General features: G+C 41.9%; 1 protein-coding gene and 1 long non-coding RNA gene across 3 annotated transcripts in view; one reads left to right on the forward strand and one right to left on the reverse strand.

Moving 5' to 3' along the window:
- LOC309379919 overlaps positions 1-22,741 on the forward strand; it is a 281,744-nt gene that overhangs the window by 131,857 nt on the left and 127,146 nt on the right. The gene's annotated exons all lie outside the window — the stretch shown is intronic.
- The window catches only part of LHFPL2 (LHFPL tetraspan subfamily member 2), a 105,407-nt gene that overhangs the window by 47,422 nt on the left and 35,244 nt on the right, over positions 1-22,741 (reverse strand). Inside the window, exons 1-2 of one of the 2 annotated variants that reach the window (XM_081929450.1) lie at positions 15,907-15,927; positions 15,603-15,658 (exon numbers count right to left, since the gene is read on the reverse strand). The gene's annotated coding sequence lies outside the window, so the exon portion shown is untranslated. Of the gene's footprint in view, positions 1-15,602; positions 15,659-15,906; positions 15,928-22,741 lie in introns of those variants that run through there. The other variant, XM_081929449.1, reaches the window with a different exon arrangement.

Below are 22,741 nucleotides of genomic sequence, written 5' to 3' on the forward strand. Positions count from 1 at the left end.
TTCAATTTACTTCTCTTATGCTACTTAAAGCAATGGAGAGAAAAGGAATATTGTGTCACACTGAAGCCCCTCTTCCTGATCACTGGGGGCTGCAGTCTGCCATCCTTATAGCACCTGAGATCCATTTGCTTTCAAATCTATTTTCAGAAACGCAATAGAAAGAATCTTGCCCTAAAAGGGGGGAGGGAGAAGGAGAGGGATGTAAACCAAAGAGCTGAATTCTGCATCTCATTCAGGGGATTGCCCCTCCCTGCACTTGCAGAGAATATACACCTCCTTGGGCCCTTCATAGAAGGGAAGTTAATGGTTCCAACACAGAACTGATCTATACATTCTAAGAAGAATTACATGGTACAGCTTTCCGGGAACTATACCACTTAAGAATGCAGGTAGCAAAAGTCATGACTGAACATTATCCAATGTAAACAATTCTCTGACTGAGGAAAACTCATATGTGAACGGAAAGGTTTCTCGCTGTAAGAGCTTTACAAGCACCCTGACCCTTCAATAAGCTGCCCCCTCATGGAAAGAGCTGAAAGGCTTTCCTCTTCTGTCTGCTTTAAGTGCCACCTTAAAGGATATGTACAATATGAAACAGCAGGTATAAGTAACACGGTTAAGTATTAGCAAGGAGTATTGCAAATAAGTCTAGAGCAACTGAAAAATAGAATAAGATAAAACCTGATCCAGCTCCTTCCCTGGAGGAAAACTAGCTTTTCATGGTGGTCAGTCTGCTGAACAGAGGTTCCTGGGTGGGAGAAGCAGAAGACTCTGAACTGCTTTGCCTCCAAGCATCATGAATCATGAGCACTGTAAGTCCACCCTTGGAGGAAAGGCTGGGTTAGGGATGGGGGCTGCTACTGCTCTCTTGAGCACTCCACCATTCCAGTGCTCCTTTCAGTGAATCAGATGCAATGCAGCTTCCATTGTTGCTGCTTCCTTCCACCTGCCCATAGGAGAAAATGAATCACTTAGAACAGGGATGTCCAACCAGTAGATTATGATCTACCGGTAGATCCCCAGCAGATCCTGGTAGATCACGGGATCCTTATTGTGTACAATAAGTTATGTGGTAAAACTCAAAACCCCTGTGCAATCCTCCCCCCCAAAACTCAACAATTCTGGGCAATCCACCCACCCCACGCACGCTCCTCCTCCGTCCAATGACAATGGGTAGATCACTGCCAGTTTTTTTAATACTGGGAGTAGATCACAGTCTCTTGGAAGCTGGATATGCCTGACTTAGAACCACTCAGCTGTCCTTTAAAATGGAGCTGTGCCTCCCCACCTGTGGCCAGCAGGACTCTTTAATTCTACCCACTCGTCCCCAAAAATGGAAGGGAAGAGGACAACAATATGAAGATCTGGTTCTATAAATGTGGTCCCTGTACCGTGTGCCACTACAGAACAAACCCACCTTTTTTTTGCATTCCTTATTAATTATCTGGAAACTGTCTCCCACATTCAATTCAAATGCTCACATCACCCATTTTCATTTTGACAAACTTAAGAAAACACTTTTGCACAAAAAGAAATGTAATAACCATCACTCTGTGCCATTAAAGCAAGCCGTGATTGCTAAGCTAGACAGCTAGCGTGATGTAGTGGTAAGCACCAGACTGGGACCTGGGAGACATGGTCATTCATGGTCCTCACTCAACCATGAAGCTCATTGGGTGACCTTGGGCCAATCACAGCCTCTAAGCCTAACCTTCCTCACAGGGCTGTTGCCAGGATAAAATGGAGAGGACTATGTATGCCACCTTGAGCTCCCTGGAAGAAAGGTAATATAAATGTAATTTAAAAAAAAACATTTTGGTGCTGGAATACTGCCTTCAGCATATTTTTCTTATGAAAAATGACACATTTAGGTTCTAAATTTATACAGTTATAGATTGTTGGGGGGGGGGGGTTATTCTAAGAAGTCTATACTCAATACCCAAAATTAGTTTCAGAGCCACCAGCCTTACCAACCAATTGGCTGTGGAGCATGGGGGCAGAGAGAACAGCACATGTTGCTAAAGGAAAGCACAATGTCTCTTGGTAAAGCCTCAAAGGCAGATCTTTGTAGGCAAGATATCTAGCAAAATGTTAGAAAAGAGTATTACAAAATAATCCCAAATTCTCTCATAGGTTGCCACAACAGATTTTAGAACCAGTCTGCTAAGCTACAGGCTTTCTGTTTTTGTGGCACAAAGATGATGATTAAACACAAGACTAAATAGTAGCATATCCAAAAGTTAATTAATATTTGAGCTACTTAATCCTACACTAATTAGATAGTAATCCAAGTAAAGAATCAGATTTAATATTAAAACATGTGTAGATAGGAAACTACTCTGCAATAAATTTCCCTACCATTAGATTAGAATGTGCAGTCCCAAAGCCTATGTCAATTAAGTCATGATGCCCCCCCCCAATCTTTCTCTTGAAACTCCAAAATGAATTCTAAAAAATTAATAAATGGACATTGGATAATATCCACAGCCATTTACAATATTTTCTTATCTAAACGGATTTCTGTTAAAGAGGGAAGCTATATCAATGACGACTTAAGTGGCTATTTATCTATCCCTTCACAGCCCTGCATTATTTTTCAAAAAAAAAACCACATCATTTTAAGTTATGCAATTTATCACACCATTCCCATGGTCAATTTTTCATGCTGTAATTTACAACCTTCAAAAACTCTATAAAAGAAATCAAAATACTTCTACAATTATAAGAAATTAAAGTTGAACATAATAACATTTGAGTGATTATTTTAGAGTATTTTATAGAGTGTGTCATGTTTAGGAAAGGAGTATATCTTGTATATACCTTTGTTTCATGAATGGAATATCACTACATTTTACACATTCTATGGAATATACTACAGCAAGGTTTCCCCAACATTTTGGGGCCCGAGTGCATATTTGGAAATCGAAGAAAATGTGTTGGGCATCACAAAATGCACATTTCACAGAAGTGATGCTGGTGGTGCCCAGAACCCCGTCCTCGAAACAAATAGCAAAACAAAAACAACCTTCACTTTTTTAAAAAATGGGTAGGGCAGAGATCTTGGTGGGCAGAGGGGTTCCAATAGGAGCACGGTCCCATGGGCACTATGTTTGGGACCTGAGTTCCACAAACACATCAGCTTTCACTAGGCATTTAGTTTGGAATTACTGCCTTCCTCACACTCAGGTTACAGGGATCCAGACAACATAAACGTTTGCAATCCTCCTTTGTTTTCTTTTTCTTTGTTTTTTCTTTTTCTATTTTCCTTATTTCTGCAGAAAGCCCAAGCTTTTAGAGGATGGAAGAGTCATGCAAACTCCAAAGATGTATATGTATTAGCCTTACGGTTTCAACTTTTAAAAAATGAAAGTAGAGGGGCTTGTTTTATGTGGGTAATGATAGATCCGACAGGAGAACCTATCATACGTTATAACCTGTGCATGTTGAACACCATGCAATCATTCATTTTAAAAATCTGTCTCTTGATTGCCACTCAGCTGATATCCTGGAGCATATAAAAACCATAGGGCTTGGGCCAGGAGCTTCAATGCAGACCCACACTGCTGCATAACTGGCCAGACTGAGATCTACTCTGCTGCTACCCCTGGGGTCTCTGCAGCTGGAAGGAGGGATTCTGGCATCTGTCTGGTATTGTTCCCTGGTGAGGAGGGAAGGGTTGTTCGTTGTGTGGTTAGTGTTCTGTGTTAAGGTTGTTTATTGTCTGCCTGTCTACCCTTATGCAAAGAGGGCCTGGTATTATTGTATTTATTGTTTGCGGGTTTATCCTTCTGCAAAGGAGGAATTGTTTGATCCTTGGAGGGGTTCTGTACCCTTGCGTGTGTATGAAATGATTTTGCTCAATAAATCGAGACTTTCTCCTCCCTTGGTCCAGCATTTGCTTCAAAGATCCTTAACAAATAATCCTTTTGCCTTTGACAAGACAGGTAGCTTTCAGATGAACATCTTGAACAGCTGAACTTCGGGTTTGAGCTGAAGCAATTCCAGGAGCAGAGAATGAATGAAGAAGAAGAGCAAGGGAGAAGGAAAACCTGGGCCTGTAAACAAGGGAGTGGCTGGTCCCAGTGCAGATCTTGAGGGGGCACAAGCTAAGCAAGAGAATTTGGGAAGAAGTAATGGCAATGTCTTCAGAGCCTGAAGAAATGGAAGAAGCAAAAAAAAGACAGAAAGGAACTTGGGACTCTTAAAAGCCTATCCTAGAGAAAGTGGTAACAGACCAATATGCTACTTTAAGGATCACATTTTTTCTTAGTAAAGGATGGGCTTGCATTGATAACTGGCAGAACACAGAGGAAGGGGAAGAGGATCTGGCGAGGGGTGTAGCCACTATTGGTACACACCAGGACAAGCTGAAGATAGGGAATGGGAGGTTAGGGCTTTAGGAGGTACTCACAGGACATTTGAGGACATGGCAGGGGGAGCCAACTGTTCAGGGGAGCCAGGAGAAGGTGACACATCACCAGAAGCAGAGGTACCCCCATCTCTGCAGACGCAGTGGGGTCTGAGGCATTGGGAACAACAGGAAGTGCACTCCAGAAGACAGAAAGGGAGGGAACACAGCCCAGCTCACTAGTGGACCAGGTGGAGATCATGGGGCTCATTAGGTCTAGGAGAAGGTGTTTGGTCACTCAGCTGGGTAGTTGAGGATCACATGTTTTCTTAAGTGGAGAGGCTCCACTGGAGCAAACTCAGGTGAAGCGATCAAGATTGGGAAGGATAAAAGGGAAGCAAGGCAGAGACTCCATGTCTGCTCAAGTTTCTCTGTTAATGGACCACAGCTTGGCTGCTTCAGGAACTCCAGTGGACTGTGACTTTGGGACTGACCTCAGGTGTTCCAACCCTGGATCTTCTGCAGAGGCAGAAACCTGACCTTGCAGACTGATTTTGGACCTTGCTTGCTCTGATTGCTCTTGATAGAAAGGTGGTGTTTTGTTTGGTTTTTGAAAAATGTTACGTAGCATATGTATTTCTTGCTATCTCATGAATGTAAAATAAATGATGAGTTATTGGGGGGCAATGGTGAACCACCCTGAAATCTATGGATGAAAGGTGGTATACAAGTTTAATAAATAATAATAAATAAAAATGTATTGGAAGCAAGAGTAATTTAACAATGGAACTATTTACCTAGGGGCAGTGCTGGGTTCATCCTTGCTGGAAATATTAAGCAAAGGCTAGTCAGCCATTTGTTAGAGATGCTCAGGATTTCCTACATCAAGCAGGGGATTGCGCTGAATGACACACCCTGTAATTCAATGGAATGAAAACACTTGATGTGAAATAAATAGCAAGGCTCGCTCGGAATTTTTCTTTCAAATGGCTTCCCCAGGGAAATCGGACCTTCCCCTTCCATGTGCACAGCAGCTATGTCATTGCCACTGGTGTGGAAAGAACATACAGAAGAAGTGTCATGTCCAAAACAGCGGAAAGTCAATTGCAATTCCATGATTTTATGGGGGCTATGAGTCACCCATTTTGAAGGAGCTCTGAAGATAGTTTTCAGGATAGAAAATCATAATGCCAGGCACTTCTTTTTTGAAAAGTGAAAAATAGCTTCAAAAGTAATCATTTGGGTATGATTAAATTTCCAACAACTTCTTACGGGGTGGCATACGTAATAATTCCCAATGTTTCAATACTTTCTCCAGTATAAATGCAACCAATATGAATGCAACTGCGTACCTTTGGAGGATGTCCTCTTGGGTTTCATTATACAAGGGCAACGGAAAGCAGAGTGCAGTCAGACATGCACTCTGGAAGGCACCCAAAATGTTCAAGAGATCATTAGCACAACTCCCTTCTTTGTGTGCCTCCTCCACAAGAGGTCTGGAGGGTGACAACATGAGAGCAGGCCTTTTCTGCAGTGGCTCCCTGCTTGTAGAATGTTCTCCCCAGGGAGGCCTGCCAATGGCCCCTTTGTTACATATCTTTGGGCACCAGGCCAAAACATTCCTCTCCCCCCAAGAACTTTGACTAATTAAACCAGCTATGGCCTTTTGACCTGGGCAGGGGTATTGTTTTTGTTTGTTTCTATGCTATTTTTAAAAATGTTTTTGTATTGTGACCCTCAGATGAAGGGCAGTATACACATTTAATAAATAATATGTTTGAGTTGCACCTAGGCTATAATCAAATCTCAGTCTATTAAAACTTTTTTTAAAAAACATTGGTAATGCTTCATTTACTAACACCCTGTTTCAGAAGCCAGTGCAATACAAGACATTGCAAGGTAAACAAATACAAAGAATGGATAGCAAGTGCAAGGATAGCAAAAAAAGCAAGCATCAAGTGTTGCAATGTTTTGCAGAGTCTTAAGAGGGCGACTGATAATTGTATAAAACAAATAGAAATTAAAAACTAAGGGGCTTTTATGTTTTAAGACAGAATGCTTTCATACAGTGAGAAGATCTGAATATAAATGCAGCTGGTGTTCCTTGTGTTGAAGGAGGAGTTATTGTACTTTGTCTTGATTTGCTATGGGAAGCAGCAGGCTTCCAGCTGTACAAATGGCACTCTGGCTGCTCTCCACATAAACATTTCCACCTGGCCTCAAATGGAGTGAGGAGGGGGTGGGAAATGATGTAATTTCCAAAGCACTAGCAGAGTCAAAGCCAGGCAACCCATCAATCAGACCTCTGCAAGCCCATACACAAGACCTCTCAAATTACCACTTCACACCAAGAACCTGCTGAAAACCGTCCCCTTTTAACATCTGCTAATCAGATTGCTTCTTAGGAGCCTGGGACAATTAAACCTGTTATTGCAGGGAGCAATGTGGAAAGAAGGGGGATGTCACATGTCTACAGCTGGGCATTTGGAAAAACAGATGGACTGTATCTGAAGCAATGACTCTTTTTGAAATCCAATTATTAAACAGTGAGAATGAGGCCTTAATGGAGCTGGCTGAAAAGTATGAGCCTGGTGCTACTCATCAGCAGCTCCTGTGGCACAGTCACCTGGAACAAGCGTAAAGACTTGAAACTCTGGCCAGTGCCGTTAACAGCTGAGAGAAAATCAATGGTGGCAGCAGCAACAGAGTACTTTCTGCTCAGTATGACGGGTCAGTCTCATAAAATCAAAAACTGACACTCGCATTGCTGAAAATTCCACTGGTCAGCTCACAAGAATCTGAGCATTTTCTAAGAAACCCAGTCCGTACATATTATAGAAGCCTCCAGGAAGGCTGACTTCTGCATGAGCCATCTAGTAGCAGAAAGGACCCCATCCACACCCTGTAATGTGCTCTCATTTGCAGCTGTGTGACACCAGACATCGGCACTTAAATTAGGAAGATCTATTGGTGGAGGGGGTGGAATCCAAAATTTATACATGCCTTTCAACAGGCTACATTTACAATGATGTAGAACTGTATATAAAACTAGGGATGGAGCAAAGTATTGATCTATGTTTTTAAACAAACTGACCTAATTCACACTTTCCAAATTAATGCACAGATTGGAATATAATCTTCAAATCCCACACTTTTCCAAGTTTTACAATAAAGTTGTCAGCTCAAAAGAAGTACCCAAATGCATAAGCATTGTTGGTTGTTTTTAGGATAGAGTACTTTAGAAATCCATGCAGTGATATAAAATTTTAATATTATTTATTTATAAAATACTTAAGCATCAAGGTAACTTTTTAATACCATGCAATTCCCCCCATAAATTGCAATAAATGGTGAAATGGGATAGAACAGACTTCTGAATAAACATGCAAAACTGACACAGACCAGAAATAGACTGGTCTGTCCATCCTTAAGTAAAACATCCATGCATGAAAACAATATAGAAACTGTGCAGCTTCTAGGCAATAAGGCAATGTGTGCCTATGAGCCTGCACAGAATTTTTTGGCTGCAGAATTCTGGCCTATTTTCATAGAAGAGAAGAGTTGGAAGGGACCATGAGGGCATCTAGTCCAATCCCCTGCAATGCAGGAATCTTTGGCCCAAACCCATGACCTTGAGATTAAGAGACTGATGCTCTACTCACTGAGTGTATCTGTACAGAATTTGTTTGGTTTCAGCATGAATGAGGCAACCAGAGTATTAGTGAACTCCAGCAATCAGAGGCCAATTGAAGTCTCAAGGAGCCTGGAGGCATGCAGATTATGTTCTCCCTATGCAACAGATCCTATTCTGACTAGACAGCTTTTTTATTGTGATTTTTCCATTTATATGTTCATGAGACCCTTCAGACCACAACATTCTTCTTGGTAAATACTGTTGTCAAGCATGCTTGTGAAAGCAAGCAAAATGAGATGCCTATGTGTGTGTTTTTTATAACACAATGAGTGGCACCCAGCGCTGTTGTTCCACTTGTGGAATGGCTTTTAATCCAGTGGGGAAATCTGCTAACATAGAAAGAGGTGAGGCTACATCCTCTTATTTCCCCTTTCTACTACAGCCCCATTTCAGAGAGTTGGGAGACACTCCAGAACAGCTTGGAAGTGTGCTAGGCCAAGGGGTAACCCGTGAAACACGGTCCAGAATCCAAAGGTTCTGCTAGGAGTGAGTCCAACAGGGCCAAGGCAGGAAACCAGGCAAGGACAGGTAGAGGATCTCAGGCAGAATCTAGCATACAGCAATGTTGCTCCTGCAACCTGGGGCGGGGTCCAACAGCCTTTTATCTTTGTCGGGCTAGCGGCCGGTCCTGATCCCCCGGTGACTCACCTCCCTGTTTCACCTGAAGGTGAGCACTCCTCCTACGGGTACTCAGGTCTCTCCTTCTCTCAGACCTTAGTCTCTGCAGCTTGGGAGACGTTGGTGGGTTACTAAACCCAGGGGTCACCTCAGCCTCCCCTGACCAAACCGGTAGTGAAGCAGCTGTAAGCGATGGCCCAGCTGAAGGCAACGAGGTAATCCCTGCATCTGGAGCCAGGGCAGGCTCAGGCCCCTGACTCGGCCCAGCTGGTGTTTGTTGCAGGGGAACCTGTGCAGACTGGGACTCTTCAGGATCTGGCCCCAGACCTGGTTCAGGTGATGCCTGAGGCAAAGGATCCAGTGCAGACTGAGTCTCCTCTGGTTCCGAGCCCGAGTCCCAGGCCATCACAGGAAGGTGGCAGGGGGAGTTGTAGTACAAAGAAAGAATCGGGGAAAGGGGAATCACCCTCCCTCCCTCTGCTAGATCAAAAGCTATGGCACAAGCATTGGATTTCCTCCTATGAAAACACTATCTTTAATAAGTTGAACTTCATTAGTAATGTGCCATGATCAAAATGCCTAGAACGTTAACCATACAGCTCCAAGTTCTGCTTAACAAGGGGAAAGCTCGTTCCTGTCCTCCTGTTGAGGCAGTGACTCCTCCTCCTTCAGTGCTTATATGTCACAGAATGGCACAGAAATGAGGCTGCCCATGGCCCCTTGTGCAGCATCCTAAGGGCCAATAAAGGTTCCCTGTATATCTGGCTGTGTGCCTGGACCAGGAAAACCTGTTTAAAAAGGGAGTGCTTCAGGAAAGAATGGGAGCAGAACACTTACTTCACCCAGCATGCTGCTTTAGCAGCTGGAGCAGGAGCAGGAACTTGTGCCACAAAAACCTTGGATAAAACCAGGTTGCCCCAGCACTGAAGCAAAATGATTGACAGCTTAATTAAATAAGGGGGATTAAAATGTGGCAGTTCACAGGAAGGAAAACCAAAGGCTAGCTACCAGAGGATAGACATTTTAAAAATGTTAAATTTTGAATGGCTGTGTAAAAAAAAATTGCCTCAGCATATGTGTCCCCCTTCTCAAGAACCGTTTACATTTATAATGAATCTGACAGCTCCAGGAAGTGACCTGATGTGCATCCAATCTCCAGGAAGAAAAATGCTTAGTTTGATCTTGAAAACCAGTTTGATTTCAATAGTTGTTTTCAACCTCCCAAGTATTGAATTTCCTTTTGTTCTTCACAGCACTGACTTTCCCCAATAAACAAACAAAACAACATTAACTGTGGGAAAGAATGTGCTCTTGTTTAGTGAAAGTTTTAGGCCTTTAAAAGTTCTTAAACTTTCATCTTCAAATGAAAGCATTATTTTTCTGTGTGCACAATCACCCTTTTCTGGTGACAGATTTTAAAAAGTGCATACAAAAACTATACTTAACTGCAGAATTCTTAACAAACATAAAAACGCACATCTTTAAAAGCCTCAGTAAGTAAGGAGGACTTTACCTCACACCAAAAAGGCATCAGGTTTAAGCACCAGAGAAGCCTCCTTGGCAAGATGAATGGTTAGGTTAAGGAGAGAAGCTGTCTTGAGTTATCTTGTATGAACTGTCCCATAACATTTTCCCATCCACAGAATTCTTTGCAACATGCAGAGGTTCCTTGACAGATAAGCAACTGCCCAAAGAACTCTCTGTAATGGGACAGCATGCCAGTGTCAGGAGTGAATGAATGAATGAATGAATGAATGAAGTCAATGGGGAATGCAAATCACTAGTAAGTACAATTAGAACCTAATGAGTATTATTTATGGAGTCTATACTACCTTCAGCATGAAAGGCAGCATGTTTCTGACTATGAGGACAATGATCAGGAGAGGGATATTCCATTCATGTCCTGCTTCAAGGTTACCCATAGACATCTGTTTGGTCACTGTGGGAAACAACATGGTGTAATCCAACAGGGCTCTTCTTAACTTCTTAATGAATTTTCAATATTCCTGGAAAACTTCATCAACTTCATCAAGCTACTTAATGCAGAAGATACTATTTGTCCATTTATTATCACTCAAGTAATAGTCGTGGTTCTGGCTACATAGTGAACTTGTATTTTGTTTTTGTTTTGTTTTTTAAAGAAAGCTACACTGATTTATTGCTGGTAATTAAGCGGTAATTTTCTGCTGGATGCAAGATGCTGATCTCATCTCACACAACACAGCTTGAAATATACTCGGGAGAGACTAGGGTGCTTAAAATATTAGAGTTATAGCCTACAAAAATTGGATAAAGTCCAGTAATGAGATCACCCCTGTTCTGCATTGCTTAGGTCACTCCTTTCCAAATATTGAAATGTTTGTTCTTGAAACATGAGATACGTGGGTTTTTTAAAATATATGTTTTCAAAGAACAGTAAGAATAAGAAACAAGAAATCAACAAACTCCTCTACTGAAATAATAATAAAATGCACATCAGAGGAGGGGAAACAAATAAACGAGTTACAAAAGCCATTATTATGCTTTTCCTTCAAAAGAAGAATGTGACTCTAAGCACACCCACTTTGAAGTAATTGGCATTGAAATTAATGTAGTTTACTTCCAAGTAAACATGCGTGGGATCAGAGTGTTAATGTTTTACATTTCTCACTTCCATTTTCAAACAACAATATTGCTAAGAACCCTTCAAACTTTCTAATAATGTTATAAAGACATTGTAATATTAAACGGTCACTTGCTTTCAGGTAATTGTCACTGTGTTCTTTTAGCATTTCATTTCCCTCAGAAAGGATTCCTCCCACCACCATCAAATGCTGAGCAATTTAGGATTACATTTCACCAGATGAAGTAGGCTGTGGTGCATAAAATCTTATGTCATAATAAATTTTTAGGTCACTTCCAGACTTTCAGTGTTTTGTGGGAGAGACTCAATCACTTCCTGGCAAATTTAAGTTGTGTAATTGAAGTGGATTTGGGACTCACTTCCGCCCCAAAAAGAATCTGACATTTTAGAGGTAGGAAAGAGACAGGAAAATGCATTGGAAAGTGTAGAATAACAGTTGCTTAACACAATGTCGTACAGCCTCACCACAAACCAATTCAGATGGATGCTCAAATAAACAGATTGCTTGAAAGAGACGTTAGTATAAAGGCATCGCAAGACTCTTTGTTTGAAATGGGACAAATTGAAGCAATAAAGTGCTGAAATTGAACTGTTTTTCTTAAACACAGCTAATAAAATGGCTACTGATTTGTCAGAATAATAAAAGAGGGAAAGGGGAGATAACTTAAAATGGAATCCTGGCATATGTGTTTCCAGGGCCAGTATGGTGCGTAAGTCAAGGAGTGTCAGAATACAACTGGGAAGACCCAGCTTCAAATAACCATTCAGACTTGATCTTGAACCAGCCAATATCTCATAGTCTGAACCTAATTCAAAGGTTGTTGTGAGGATAAAATGGGGGATGGGGAGAACCTAAAATGTTGCCCTGAATGCTCTTGGAGGAAAAACAGAATAAAAATGTAATTAAAAACAAAAACAAAACATCAATGAGATAGCCAGGCAAAACAAGCAACCTATCTAGGTCAGTGTTTCCCAACCGGTGTTCCGCGGCACACTAGTGTGCCGCGAGACGTTGCCTGGTGTGCCGTGGGAGGGAGGCGGGTGAGGCGGGCGGCGAGAGGCGGGGCGGCGGCGGCAAGCACACGCGGGGCGGCGAGCTCCCTCCCTCCCACATCCCATCGCCGCTCGCTTCGGCCAGCCTACTGGGCTGTCGCAGGCGGAAGGCCTGCGCATGCGCGAGGTTTTCACGCCTTCGGGATTCCCTTCACGCCTTCCTCCTCCCGGGTCCTTGAGAGCGCGGGAAGCGGCAGCGCGAGACCGGCATTGAGACAAAAACGCAAAGTTCCATTCAGGGTTCCCCTTTTGCCACATCGTCTCACAGTTTGGAAGATAGCAGCTCTCCAAATTAATAGTCCTCTTTGAATAGGCGGGGCCTGAGCGTTCCACCAATTTAGGCCTCCTGCCGGGAAGTGATATGGCTCCACCTTCCTCAAGGTGGTTCTGCTTTTAAATATTTTCCACCCTGTCACCATGAGGACTAGTGACTTCTTTTCGTAAAATATAAAATCGCTGCTCCTTGCTCTCGTGAGACTGTGTGTTTTAATTCGAAAAGGGTGTTCCATGTACATTTGTGCGAGCTGTGCGGTAAAAAAAAGGGGTCTGTATCCGTTTGTCAGTGGCAATTGGATGGCCGGATACTGCAGTGATGGAAAAGTTTTTGAAAAGAAAAGAACTGGACTCTGAACAAAATTTGGAGCCAGATGAGAGCCCAAGTATGAGTGGGCATGAAAAGAAAGCAAAGATGGTTAGCTCAAGCAAATTCTCTGGCACAAGGCAATATAGCGAAAGCTGTATTTCATTTGGATTTACTTTCACCGGAGATGCAAACCAACCAACTCCACTGTGCGTGGTATGTGGTGAAAAGCTAGCTAACAGTGCTATGGTCCCAAGCAAACTTAAACGCCATCTCCAAACGAAACACCCTTCGCTTCAAAACAAGAATGCAGACTATTTTGTTCGCCTGTGTGAAAACACGGAGAAACAGGCAACTTTCATGTGACAAACCTCAAAGGTAAATGAAAGAGGTCTTAAAGCTAGCCATCACGTTGCTGAACTTATAGCCAAGTCAAAAAAGTCGCACACTGTGGCAGAGACATTAATACTTCCTGCCTGCAAAGCTATTGTAGAGGAGATGCTCGGACCTGAAGCAGCTAAGGAAATAGCCAAAGTCCCCCTCTCAAACAACACAATTCCCAGACGTATTAATGACATGTCTGCAGACATTGAAAGTGTGGTTTTGGAAAAGATCCATAGCAGTGAGAGAAATTTGCATTACAAGTTGACAAGTCTACTGATATCAGTGGACATGCTCAACTCTTGGCCAATGTGTGTTTTGTTGATGGTGATGCAATTAGAGAAAACTTCTTTTTCTGCAAGGCATTGCCAGAAAAAGCAACAGGAGAAGAAATTTTTCGGGTCACATCAGAATACCTTGAACAAGGAGGACTTAAGTGGGAAAACTGCACAAGTGTCTGCACCAATGGAGCTGCAGCCATGGTCGGGCACACCAAAGGCTTTGTAAGCAGAGTGAAGGAAAGAAATCCAGATGTGATTGTTACGCATTGTTTTTTGCACCGTGAGGCCCTCGTAGCCAAGACTTTACCAGCAGACCTAGTTCATGTGTTGGATGATGTTGTGCGCATGGTAAAATTTGTAAAGTCACGACCCGTGAAAAGTCGCATATTTGCAGCTTTGTGTGAGGAGATGGGAGCGAAGCATAAAACCTTGCTGTTTCATACGGAGGTCCGGTGGTTGTCGCGTGGCAAGGTCTTGGTTCGTGTGTATGAGCTGCAGGAGGAACTTAAAGTGTTTCTGACAAATGAGAGGTCAGATTACGCAAAGCTGCTTGCAAGTGATGAGTGGTGTGCAAGACTGGCATACCTGGCAGATATATTTCATCTGAATGAACTGAACACACGAATGCAAGGCCGAAATGAAAACCTGCTTACAAGTACAGATAAAATAAATGGATTCCGTTCAAAGGTGCAACTCTGGCATCAACACGTGGAAAGTGGCAATCTTGAAATGTTCGCACTCACCAAGCAATGGCAAGGTGTTCACACTGCTGCACTGTGTGAGATAATAGGTAAACATTTAAAAACTCTCGAGGGGAAGTTGTCATTTTATTTCTCTTCAGTCTCCATTGAATGCCTTGACTGGGTTAGGGACCCTTATAGCTCAGCATCATTGGTGGAAAGGACATGACTTTACAGGAGCAGGAGGAACTAACTGAACTGAGACAAAATCGTGGTTTCAAGCTAAGATTTGCTGATCTACCTTTGGACAGTTTTTGGTTGGAAACTGCCAAGGAGTTCCCCCTTCTGGCAAACAAAGCTATTTTGACATTGCTCCCATTTTCCACTACATATCTCTGTGAGTTGAGCTTTTCAAGCATGATTGCTATAAAAACTAAATACAGAGAGAGACTGAGAGCTGTTGACGAAGAGCTACGTGTGTGTCTTTCTTCGATTCCAGCCAGAATATCAGCTTTGTGTTCAGCCAAACAGGCCCAGGTTGCGCACTGAATAAAGTATTTTATAATTTTTCGTATTTCTGTTTACTTACTATTTCATAATAAAGTAATTATAAAATACTATCTTTGTGTTTATTTGATTCCTATTAAAGAGAGTTACTTTATATATAGTCAATATAGGCACAGAGTTAATTTTTTAAACATTTTCTAATGGTGGTGTGCCTCGAGATTTTTTTCATGAAACAAGTGTGCCTTTGCCCAAAAAAGGTTGGGAAACACTGATCTAGGTAAATACCTTTTCAAGTAGAGATGAACACCACCTGGCAAATTCATCATTAAAAGTATAGTAAAAGAGAAGGGTTAGGACAATTGTCAAGAGGAAGAACAACCTCTGTGAAGACCATCCTCAATCTTTTCTGCTGTGTAGAAAACTTCTGAAAGCTTGCCTGGTCAAGCAACTCCAAACTTCACATTTGGATACAAAGTGTTTCAATTAGAATTTTTAAAAATGAACCTAAAACAGAAGATCAGAAGAAGAGCCTGCTGGATCAGACCAACAGCCCATCTCATCCAGCATCTTGTTCCCTCAATGGCTGAACAAGTTGCATGTGTCAAGCACAAGAACTCCACCCCACCCCATGGCTACCAGCCCCTGGTAATGGAATGTAGTGGGCAGCTTTCAGTAAAGAAATGTTACGTTCACCATAAGACTTCTATAATGCAAATGTTATCAGTCTAATTTCTACTGCTATTACATAATCTGATGGATTGTTCCTCATTACATCATCCCCCAAGTTGCATGCAGAGCTATCCAGCACCTGAAAAAAGTACCCTCCAGTTTACTCACCTGTTTTGTATTTCTTTTGTTGAAACTTTGCATCCCTTCATAAATGCAGGATATACCTGGGAAAATAATTTAGATGCAATGTAAAAATATAGGTATAGCAGTTAAGAAATCACTCAGCATTTCACAGTGCATGCTCCAAATTTTAAAACATTTCATTAGCAGAACCTGTTTACTTCACTGAAAAATTAACATTCTGGATGTTTCACAGCATGTATGATAACTTAACACATGAAGTGCTAAAGTTGAGTTCTTCCTTTTGAAGTATTTGATTTCAGTAATGAGATTTTCCAGATGGCTTACATACAGTTAAGATTTAACAGCCAACTCCTGAGCACAAGATCAATCTTAAGAATCCAAGTTGTGCTGTAAGATCACAATGGTTGATTGTACCCATAGTCATGGGGTGTAAAGGAAGGAGCAGCACCAGCTGACACACAGTGGTGTTGGCCCAGAACTATATTTTCTCTGTTAATTCATGTACCGCAAATACTATTGGGCAGTATTCTTTTAAATAATTGCATGAAGGGAATGACTTGTGCAACAGGACTTTCCACCTATCCTCTTCTCTCTATCCACAGATCTAATCTGGAGAGTTGGGAGAACCTCTGTGACAGATGTTGGCATGCACCTGGAAGGAGAGTGTGGTGGTGGTGATGGGAAGAGAGTCCCATTGCCAAAGTGGAAGTAGCTTTACTTACACAAGGAATTACTTAGCACTATGCTGAAGGCAACTGATGTATTTCTTCTAATAATGATGGCTACTGAAGGCTATTTTAATATCAATATACACATATGAAAGGAAAATACAAACTGTTCTTTGGTTAGACTGAAAATGCTTAGGACTGTGGGTTTAGACTATCAGCAATGTAGAGCTATCTTCTTCTTCTATTATTATTATTTAAAAAAATGAAAGTAAGCAAGTGATACGGAACGGAAAGGTTTGTCTGTCTCCTTAACAAATGCCTCCTTTGCCTTCACACTGTTTGTTTTGCTTCCTACCTCTTACAAAATAAATGAGTTCTGTTGTTATAACACAGCAATCCACATTACAAAACAAGCAAGGAAATCCCACACACCAGAGAAAAGTTTACATTAAATAAGCAGCCGTTTGCATGGGCAAATCATTTCACAACTCAGCATATGCCCCATATTGTATTCAGGGGAACAAAAGCAACCCTCAGCTTCCATGTTTATAGGAAACATCTGTCTGAAATTTTTACCTATGTACCTCAGACTAAACATATTCTTTTCAACTACCAGGAGATATGGCAAGGCAACTGGTGTACTTACTTAACAAACAAGGAAATAGCACTGAACTTTCTGTAACCTTTGCAGAACAAAGCAACAATGAAAAATATTATAAAAAGCAATGTAGCAAATACTGACTTTAAAGAGGCTAATTTGAAAACTCAGTATGAAAGTATTTTATATACAGCATGAGATTTACAGAGAAGTGCAGCAAAAGCTATAGGCAGCTAAATACTATGTCAATACTATGTCAATCACTACTTGGGCTCTCCGTTAAGTCACCAGGAGATTCAAACCAGGGACCAGTGCCAGTGGAACAGCTTTCTGGCAGAGGAAGCTATTGGTCTGGTCTTTCCTGCTCTACAGCCCAGCCCAAATAATGGTAATTATACTGCAGTTCATCAGTGTAGCTGGAACAGCTGGGGAGCTAAGAAGGGTATAGATGTCCTTAGAGAGTTGCTTCCTTCAGCTTTGTTCCTTAGTCTAAGGAACCTGTCACGTAGCAGACGCTTAGCAGATTCCTCTACATCCCTTTTCCTGAACCTTTTGGACCCCATGAGGCTGCCAGAAGACATAACCCAACCTAGTTCTGGGCAGATCCACAGAATGCAGTTAAAGCATATTCAACGCACACTTTAAAGTACGTGGTTCCTTCCAAAGAATTATGGGAACTGTCTTCCCTTATACTTCTGAAAATTGCATTAGGCAAGACCATTGGCTAGACTGTCAACATTCCATAAGATCATCTGTTCTTTTATTGGGATATTTGAAGCTTGGGTTTTAGATCACTAAGTAAAAGTTGGAGGTATAAAGTCTCACACTGGCCGACTGCCTCAGATATACACCTTCATATCCATGAGAGAACAGAAAAATGGCTAACCTTTAACCACACCAATGTGGCAGTTTTAAATTACATTCAGCTTCTATCATAGCTTCAGTATAACTGCATATACAACAGGTTTGTTTTTTTTAAAGAATCAATGTTTAAATATATTGGGTACATATTTTAAGAAAAGCCAGGCCTGTTTAGACATTGAGAAGCATGGAACTTAACACTGGGTGTGTGCTAATTTATTTTTTCCTCTAACTGACCAAGAACTATTATACTTCAAGATTCAACTCAGATCTCAAGAACAAAAGAAAAATTGAGTTATTGTGAAAAATTGAAGGCCTTTCATTCGTCTCAATTACATGCTGTTATGACTAGATTTAACAAACTAAAGCAGCTTACTCTGTTTTACCCCTTTGGCATTTCTGCCTCTAGAGAACTGCCCTTGATTTTCATAGCCCTCTGAACAGGGAGATCCACCGCTCACCCAAACAGTTTTTCAAAACAAAACATGCAAAAATGGTTGCTCTCCAATGCCATGAAGAGAAATTGGAGATGGTTTTTGCCACTGTTTTGAAGGAGTTAACATTGCACTCATTTTTGTAGATGGAGAAATATCCAACCGCAAGGAAAGTGGGAATGTTAACTGTGGTTTAGAGTTCACCACAAAGAACCTTTTCTTTGCTTTTTTAATGTGTTTTTTGTCATTCTAGGATCACACTAGAGCAGAGTGTTTAAATGTTGCTACAGTCTATTCAGTATTTTCATAAAAAATTACAGTCTGTTCTTCTTGTAATAAAACAAACAGAATCTTTATAGTTTCATTGGCTCTTTGTCATCAGCTTTAGAAAGGTGGTGAAGATAAATGCCCTTATTCAATAGCTGAGGCAGAGCACTCTGCCAAGCTAAATCTTATTCTCTGAAATGGATTTGTTTGGCCATTTTATCTAGTTAAGACGATGCTGTATAAATGACTAACAGGCTACATGAAGTACTCCAGATGAGGACATGCTATTTTCCTCAGTTTTATTCTTCTCCTATTCTTCTATTCTATTGTTCCAGAAAGACTGATAAGTTTATAAAAGAATAGTCATCACATATGCACACAATATGAATGTATATACATGACAAAGGAGGAGAAAAACAGCCTGTTTTGCATTTTGTATTATCTTGGCAAGTTTGTCTTCAAAAGCAAGATTTACTAGGTACCTGTAATTTTACTAGGTACTCATAGCTTCTTGTAGGCTAATGAATTCTTCAGGCTCACAAGCTTGTGTCTTTTTTATGAAGTACACCCTTATCTGTGAATACCAGTTGCTGCTACAAACCATAGGAGGGGAGAGTGCTGTGTGCTCAGTTCCTGCTTGTGGGTTTCGCACAGGAATCTGGTTGGACACTGTGAGAACAGGATGCTGGACTAGATGGGCCACTGGCTTTATGTTCTTATCCAGCTGAGAACTGAGTGCGTTTACCTAACTCTTGTAGAATCAAATGGAAGCTGGATTATCCAGGCCTGCCATTTGGGCCATGTGGATTCAACTGTTTTGTTTTCCAAATTCAAGCTTTCTGCATTCCCATATTAAAGGTGAAATGCACCATTATATATCTCAGAGTTATTGCAGAATGTTAAGTCAAGTGCAGGTATCACCGCAGTGTTAAAACATGACTTTTTCCTATGAGAACATGAGCTCTCTTTTTAAAAAAAAGGATATTCCGAAGGGCCCCCACACCATGTAGGAAGTTACCCTTGGCTTCCTGGAATTTTCTGCTGAAACTCTAAAGGGGATGTTTTCCTGACCCTAAAATCTTTCTAAAACTAATGAAAGTGCTGTTTTTGATTCTCTGAATTCTTCCTCTTTGTGCATTGCCTGTAGGAAGTAAAAGTAGTTATTGGCTTATTTACAACTTATCTCAAACACTGTCAGGTTAGGCATGATAATTTAGAAGCACTTGCAAACTTCAGAAGGCTTGCTTCTCAAGTAACAACTGCAAATATCACTAAACCCACTCTTTTCCTTCCATGTGGTCAAGAGGATAAGTTTAGAAGAATTTAGTTTTGCTTTCCATGAAGCCTGGATTGCATACAATTCAGATACTGTAGTTTAAAATGAACTCCGGTTAGTTAAACAAGCAGCTTGTTTGGAATCTGACCAGAGTTTGTTTTACAACATGATCTCTGGTTTATCCATTTATCTAAACAATGGAAAGTTAAATGAAACATGGTCAAAGTCCTTATTCCTCCCATGGGAGAAGAAGGTATGGAACACACATGAACCAAGACTCATGTGCACAAAGCATACAATGATGTTGCTTTCGAATTAATTACCCACGCTTCATTTAAAGCAGGCCTGCACTACTAGCAATAATCAGAGCTGAATGTACCCAGGGTCTCTGGATAAACTTTCCATATTTGCTACCTGCTTGGGCCACTGAATATGTGGATTTATCAAGCACCTGACTGAATGGCTGCATTGAATTTGAGGGTTCTTAGGCTGCAGGCATGTGTGAGGTGGCATTTTAGAATTTACACCCTTGTAAAAACTCTCCCTGCAAGTAATCTGCGGCACTTTAGGAAAGAACAATTTTACTAGCCTGAGCCTTACTCTGCTATCTTCTCCATGTAGGCAAAGCAAAACAACATTCAAATACTGATTCCAAACCTGCAGTCTGCCCTATATACTGTATTCTTCACTGATTTCATCTGACCACCCCAGACGAAAAGGCAAGTGGATATTAAAAAGCCTGTTAGAACTATTTATATGCATACTTCATTTATTTTTCATATTTAAATCCCTCCCTTCATTATGTTCTATGTTATTCTCCCAACAACCAGTTGGTTTTAAATAGCATAAAGAGTCCAGGATAACCAAAAGTACTTTACTTAAAGCCAACCAAGGATCAAACCTAGGTCTCCACAGGCCTAGCCTAACAGCCTAACCCAGAGCTAACCAACTCCAAATGTTAATGGACTACAACTTCCATCATCCCTGACAACTGGTCATGCTGGCTGAGAGCCCAGATGGAAGCTAGAGTACAACACATCTGAGGACACCATTTTGGCTATCTGTTCTCTAACTGTTACAGCACACTGGATATTATGCTTTATCTAATGTAAATATAGGACCTTATTTTGGAAAGTAGCAAAAATAGTGGGCTGGAGTGCATTACCTCCCATATGATTTTTGCATATGGTTGCCTGAAACAAAGGCCTATTTTCTGCAGAAGCTACAGTTTTCTGCAGAAGAATCAACAAATTTGTTAAGATTCACTGCGGAGCAGGCTTTTTGCTTCTGGCACCATTAACAGGAGCACTCCACAATGCAATTATTTTTTGCAGTTCCCATATACTATTAGTATTACTTTTTATAAACACAGAGAGAGGGGGGGGAGAGGGAGAGAGGGAAAATTGTGAATATGCCAATTAAATACAGACTGTTGAATCCAACTTAAAAAATTAAGAAGCTTCTAGTCGGTCAATCAGGATATACAATGCTGAGTGAGGTGGCGTGACTGACAGCAGCCCACCTGGATTTCAGACATAATAATAATAATAATAGTAATAATAATAATAATAATAATAATAATAATAATAATAATAATAATAATAATTTATTATTTATACCCCGCCCATCTGGCTGAGTTTCCCCAGCCACTCTGGGCGGCTCCCAATCAGTGTTAAAAACAGTACAGCATTACATATTAAAAACTTCCCTGAACAGGGCTGCCTTAAGATGTCTTCTGAATGTCAGGTAATTCTTTATCTCTTTGACATCTGATGGGAGGGCGTTCCACAGGGCGGGCGCCACTACCGAGAAGGCCCTCTGTCTGGTTCCCTGTAGCCTCACTTCTCGCAATGAGGGAACCGCCAGAAGGCCCTCGGCGCTGGATCTCAGTGTCCGGGCTGAACGATGGGGGTGGAGACGCTCCTTCAGGTATACAGGACCGAGGCCGTTTAGGGCTTTAAAGGTCAGCACCAACACTTTGAATCGTGCTCGGAAACGTACTGGGAGCCATTCCTGTTCCTTTCTGGTGGGGCACAGAGAGGTGGTGGAAGGCACCAGCTCCAGAGCCCCCAAGGAAAGAAGGCTCAGAGCCAAGAGACTGGTGCTAGGACAACAGTGAGTGCTCAAAGGGAGAAGAGGGGGCAGACTGGGAAGAGAAAGTGTCAGAAACTGAAGAGGTAACAGGGTTTGGTGAGCAGGAGAAGGCTGTGGCAGAGTGCAGAAGCAGGAGGGAGGGTCAAGGGGCTGAGTGTGGAGGCAGGCAGCTGAAGAAGCCAGGGAATTTTCCCCTCTTGCTGTGACCAGCTCTCCTCCCCCCTGGTCTCCCAAAATATGCAGAGAAATGAAGAAGGTGGAACAAAGAGAGGCAAGACGCCAGAGCCTTAGGCTGCTAAGGAAGTACCGTATTTTTTGCACCATAACACTCACTTTTTTCCTCCTAGAAAGTAAGGGGAAATGTCTGTGCGTGTTATGGAGCAAATGCCTACAGATGGCGGGGGGATCTGCTGCAGTCGTGATCAGAGGATCCATGGTTCCCCTTCCTTCCCTCCTCCGTGGCTTGTTTTAAAACAGCAAAGCAGGAGAAGAGCCGCTGAGTGGGGAGGAGAGAGGGACAGAGAGCCTGCTTGCTTTAAAGGAGCAAAGCGGAAGAGGAGAGGAGCCACTTACACGAGCTGTTTTTTTACCCCAGTGAGCCGGGGAGGAGGGAGAGAACCGCACGCTAAATAGCAGCAAAGTTTTTCGCAAGTAGGCTCTCTGTCCCTCTCTCCTCACCACTCACCTGGCTTAATAGCAGCAAAGCTTTTCAGCGAGCCGGGTAGGAGGGAGAGAAGCAGAGCCTTTAAAGGAGCAAAGCGGGAGAGGAGAGGAGCCTTCTCCTCTTATACCCCTCTTCTGCATTATTAACAGCATCCTTCTCCACCCACCCCACGCGTGTTCCTTGTCCTTTGAGTGCTTTTCCTTCCCTCCCCACTTAAAATGTGGTTACAAAGCACGGATCCACATGGATCCTCAGGATTTTTGCACTGGGTCACCCCAAATTCACCATCAGATCACATAGC

Source organism: Podarcis melisellensis (genome assembly GCF_964234715.1).
Source record: "Podarcis melisellensis genome assembly, chromosome: 11".
NCBI lineage: Eukaryota > Metazoa > Chordata > Lepidosauria > Squamata > Lacertidae > Podarcis > Podarcis melisellensis.